The sequence below is a fragment of the Triturus cristatus genome, chromosome 1_2 (assembly GCF_964204655.1).
Source record: "Triturus cristatus chromosome 1_2, aTriCri1.1, whole genome shotgun sequence".
Taxonomy (NCBI): Eukaryota; Metazoa; Chordata; class Amphibia; order Caudata; family Salamandridae; genus Triturus; species Triturus cristatus.
This window is the reverse complement of record NC_140580.1, coordinates 714,340,149-714,345,819: the sequence shown is the minus strand read 5'-3', so window position 1 is coordinate 714,345,819 and position 5,671 is coordinate 714,340,149. Positions and strand designations below refer to the sequence as shown.

The following is a 5,671-nucleotide window of genomic DNA, read 5'->3' as shown; positions in this document are numbered from 1 at the left end:
CTATAAGTCCCTAGTACATAATAGGGCAGGGAGGTCAAAACTACCTTTAAGTCCCTAGTATATATTGGGGCATGGCAACTTAGAGGCTAACAGCCCTTTCTGCACTTGCATGTGTGCACTGCAGAGAGCCTAAGTTCATTTTAAATGCAGCCCTGTGTTGCAGCACTGCTTTAAATGTAAATTGTTCCCAAACTCGACTTTTTGGTAGGGGAACTTAAAAAGTGATAATCTACAACACTTGGCATATTAGGTACACCAAACGTATCCCCTTGGAGTCCCAGGGGTGGGGGGTCAGCAACGCATAAGGTGGGCCCTTATAAAAGAGGCTTTATATCCCTGGGGATAGAGAAATTGCACCATTTACTTCCCCTATTGTAATAAAGCGCTTCCTAAAATTGACTTTTGTGCTAGGAGCATTGTAGAGTGAGGATCTACATATTTAAGACCACTAAAGTCTCCTCTAAGTGTACTAGGTTTGCGGGGTTCTGTAACTATAAGCAGGGTCCTTATAAAAGATGTTTTATATGCCTTGGTGTTGGAGAAATTGCACATTTCATTTTCCCCATTGTAGATGCACAGCCACATAGGTGAACATGGCAAAAGTTTAATAATGAATAACTATCGCTAGGAATTCACAAAAATATCATTCAAGGATTTAGGAGAAGGGTATTGATAAATCTAACAATATGCTTTTGCTGAATTGACCCTGAAATATACGGAAAATAAGTTATGAGAATTTCGTGTCTGTTATCCAAAATTCAGGCTTCCTGTGATTTTCCCTTGAAGAGGATTAGCCATGCTGCTTTAATGAAGTGATAAGTGGTTCACCCAGTTAGAGGCTATCTCTTAAAGAGAGCTCTGCTACACAGGTATGCCAGAGCAGGGCGGAGTGCTCGTAAATCATAGAGCTTCAAAGTGATATAGGACAGGCAGAGAATACCAGGTCCATCAACCTCCCAGCCTTCTGGCCAGCTAGATGGTAGGCTTAAGGCAGGAATTTGCAGATGGTAGGAGAAGGAGAGCTATGGAGATGAGCCATACTGGAAGTTGGTTTAACTAGTTTAACCATTGTTATGACTTTTACTTCCTGTAGCTAGTCAATTTTGATTGTCTTCTTCGTGCTCTTCCAGGGCTGTTGCGGACCCCTGCAGGGCCGATATGAGGTACTCACTAAACCAGCCAATCAGTTATAGCGATGGGTGGTGTGTTCATAGGACAAGCTTATGACCTGCACTTACTGGGAATTCTTCGTTCATGGGAAATAATTGCAATCCCCAATTCCTACCATGAACATGGTTCAGTGGGTTACCTGCACCTGTCGGCGAAGGGTAGACACAAGCTGATTCGTTCAGTGTAGCGCATGTGCAGCCCAGGACATGCAAGGGCATCACAGACCTGTTATTGCTCGATCCCGTGTGGCTGTCTCTCTAAGAAGTTGGATGCCGAGCTCTGGGGGTCGTGTAACTAGTTAGCATGAAAGAGTCTCATTCGTTATCCTAATAAACTAGACAAATAGATCCACCATCTAAGAATGGCCATGCACCACATCTCACAGAATCGAGAAAGATCTATTAATCTGTCAATCCTTTCCGGGCCTGGTGATGTTTCCTTTGTTGAGTCAAATTAAGCTGCAGGCTCAACTCCTGCTGGTGTCCTTCCATCAATTACTTTAAGTTTCAGCTTTGCAACCATAACAAGCCAGAACCAAAAGACTTTGGTTTCCTGGAAGCTGCTCGTGGGTCATGGCAACAATGCAGCTGGATCACTAGTCGGCATCATTTATGGTCGAAACTACGATGGTATCTGATCTTCTTCGAACCTCCATCTTTCATTCTTGATTAATAAAAACAATCTTGCCAAATGCTTTCGCTTTGGTTCGTCTTGCGAATATATGATGTTACAACGCAAACAATTACAACACATGCTTTTAGAACACGGTTTTTACATTGCAACTACCATTACACCGCATGATTTTACAACACATGCCATTACAACACGTTTTTAGAAACTACCATTACAACGCATACCATTACAATGCATACCCTTACAACGCATACCATTACAACGCATAATACTTTTAGGGCAACAGTGGGGTAAGTGTTGGATAGTGTAGGGGTTAAAATTACTATTCCCACTCCAGTGAGTGCAACAGTAGGGTAGGTGTTGTATAGTGTAGGGGAAAAATGCTATTCCCACTCCAGTGAGTGCAACAGTAGGGTAAGTGTTGGGTAGTGTAGGGGTAAAACTACTATCCTCATGTACCTCAAAACCCATACCCACCCCAAAAACTAAAAAATCCCCATTATTACCTTATAATGCGTTGTACTGGCATGCAATGTAGTGACATGCGTTGTAATGGCATGCATTGTAATGGCATGTGATGTAAAGGCAGTTGCGTTGTAACAGCTGCGTTGTAAAGGTAGTGCGTTGTAATGACTGCGTTGTAATGGTTGTTTCCCTCATCTTGCACCGGTCCAAGAATGCCACCTCTAGCCTCACAATATGAATGCCCCCTGCCGTCCCTCTTAATCATGGCCCCAGTTCCGAAAACCAACAGAATACAACCGGAGTCCGACTCCATTATTCCTAGCTGAAGTAGTCAGGCAAACGGCTTGCTTTGAACACTCACACTTTTTCAAAGTAAATGCTTCAGACACCGAGGCCACTCAATCAAGAGCATCAAGGGGGTGCCGAGATACAGGGGCTGTGACAGGCAGTAGCTCGCCTCGAGGCGGACCGCCCTCTCAATCCGAAGATCCACCTATGAGCTTTTTAACTTTATCAACTTTAATATACGCTATTGGAGTTAGAATTATCACGGATGCTGGCACCAGACTTGTCCTCCAATGGGTCTTCGTGAAAGGTTTTAAAGTGTACTCATTCCAATTACAGGGCCTCGAAAGATTCCTGTATTATCATTTTTCGTCACTACCTCCCCGAGTGGGGAGTGGGTAATTTGTGAGTCTGCTGCCTTCCTTAGATGTGGTAGCCATTTCTCAGGTTCCATCTCTGGAATCAAACCCTTATTCCCTGTTACCCGTGGTCACCATGGTAGGCACAGAATGTACCATCGAAAGTTGATAGGGCAGACAACCGATTGTATTGTTGCCATCATGGGGACGTGTGATCGGCCTGAGGTTATCTAGAGTCATCAAAGCGCCTGGGCGAGCCTGGATTGGTCTTGGTCTGATAAATGCACGCATCCAGGGAGGTCAGCACTCATCAGCATGTAATAGCTCTTGAATTACCACAGTTATCCAAGTAACAGATGGTGGGATCAAAGAAACTATAGCTGAATTAATGAGCCATTCACAGTTTAATTTTACTGGCCACTTGTACTTACACATGCATTGCTTAATCTTTGAGACAGGCATATGCTACTACCAGGATCAACCAGGTAGCCGCACCTGCTGGACAGCTTTTAGGAGCCATGTGTCCATCTCCCGACAACCTTCGCCCTCCTCAGGAGCCTGCTGGGAAAGCCCACCCCCTGGGGTGGTTGCTGAGGGGTACAGGTGTAGGCACTGGCAGGCCCAGATGTCTCTGCGGAAAGGAGAGGCACGCCAAGGCACTACCTGAGCGAGATGCAGGGGTGCTGGCCTAGGCGGCAGCGACACCCCGCAGAATGGTCTTTCAAAGCTGCTGTGGAAATGGGATGGGTGGAGGGGGCGATGGTGTGGTGCGCTGGGGATCGGACCGCCCGGCGTCATCCAGGGCCTGGTGCCACCCGACCCCCTTCCACTCTGGTCAGACCACTAAGGGTGCAAGCTACCAAGGCTGCTCAGCCTTCGCTCTGCTGGATAGGGCCTCGATCAACAGCAGACCCTCAAGATGGATGGTCCCTGGTATGGTGGAAGCTCTTTGCTTGAAACAACAGCTGAGGCTCCATTTTGTTATCACCGTGCTCACCGCAAGGACTCCCACATGGTCTCAGATTCACACCCCTCCCTATCAGCAGCACCTATTTCAATCCATACATCCTCTTGCCTTTCTACCTTTGTGACACTAGCACCTATTAATCCTACTGATTAGTCCATCCTCACATTTTGAGTCTGATTATGCTGCCTCACTTTATAAAGCACACCGGTTGCAGCCTCTTCTAATTACAGCTGCTCTTCATTTTAGTATGAGATCAGTGGTTAGAAACCTCAGCAGTAACTATACATCATGGGTAGTCCAGCTAAAAGCCTGGAGGTATGGTTCAGTGAGGACCTCATAGTCACAACTCAGATCAACAAATTGGCAGGAGTGTACTTTGGCACACTAAAACTCCTCAATAAATTTCTAACGCTCCTGCCTAAAGTGGCTAAAGAAATGGTGACCCGCGCTCTCATCCTGTCGCGGCTTGATTATGCCAATTCTCTTTACATTGGCCTTCCCTGTTACCAGATAAAAAAGCTGCAGACTATTCAGAACGTGGCCGCTAGAATGCTACTAGGTATTCCGCGAGGCTCCAGAATCAAGCAGTTTCTGTGCGACTTGCATTGGCTGCCTGTTGACCAGCGCATTTTGTTTAAGGCACTAACCATCGCCCATGGTGCCCTCTACAGGTCTGGACCCCCATACATCAACGGGACAATGCCTTGTTGCCATCCCACGATACCACCTTGCCAGAATGGGAGGGAGCTCCCTTTCTGTAAGGGCAGCCAGGGCCTGGAACAGCCTGCCTTTTGAGCTCAGGAACAACCATGATCTTAGGACATTCAAGAAGCAGCTGAAAACCCTGCTTTTTGATTAAGTCGTTTAGCTGCTTCCTCCACTTCTGCTTACCCCTGCACAGGCTTATCACGCTGGGACACTTCCGAGTATCCGTGCGCGTTACAAATGACCCATAACATAACATAACATAACATAACATAACATAACATAACATAACATAACATAACATAACATAACATAACATAACATAACATAACATAACATCAGTCAGTGACAACACTTTGTCATTTCCGACCACAACACTAGCTAAATGCCACCTTTAATGCAGTACCCACGACATGCACACTGCAGGGACACCCACTTGCACTCCAAGTCTGGCACTTTAAACCACAGTGACTTGGTTGGCATACCTGTCTTCTAAATATTTTTCATACTGCCTTTAACTCTAGCACCAGGCAGAATGTAGTTTTGTGGTATTTTCAATGGTATAGGTGAATGTGTTTAATTTCACAGGTTATTGAATTTTAAACATCTTAAATTGTAAACAGCTGTAAGAAAATGCCTCTTTTTGTATGGTCACCTCCAAGATGTTGGAATGATGCTGCTGGTTTTCCGACTCTGAGAGTGCAGTGAGGCCTGCTAACCAGACCTCAGTGCCAGTGCCCTGACCCTAAAATATGCATGTTGGATCAACTGATACCCAATTGGCATAACCAACTTACATAAAAGTCCCTAGTATATGGTACCAAGGGTAACCAGTGCATTTACATTTGAGGGTCACCCCAGGGATTGCAGCACTGGTTGTGTCACCCTGGGAGTGACACAAGAAAAATGAGTCTTCCAGCCCCCCACTGCAGACTGGTAGAGCAGTTTTTGACTGCTAACCGGACTTTGTCATTTAAAGTAATGACAAAGCCTAGTCTCCCCCTGCAATACATGTAAGTCACCCCTATGGCAGACCTACCGAGCTCCAAGGCAGGGTGCAGCGTATTTCATAGGCAGAAAATGCATT

General features: G+C 45.8%; 1 pseudogene; it reads right to left on the bottom strand.

Annotated features, from left to right (window-relative positions):
• Positions 1-1,045: 1,045 nt before the first annotated feature.
• On the bottom strand, positions 1,046-3,400 carry LOC146867880 (18S ribosomal RNA; annotated as a pseudogene).
• Positions 3,401-5,671: the final 2,271 nt, after the last annotated feature.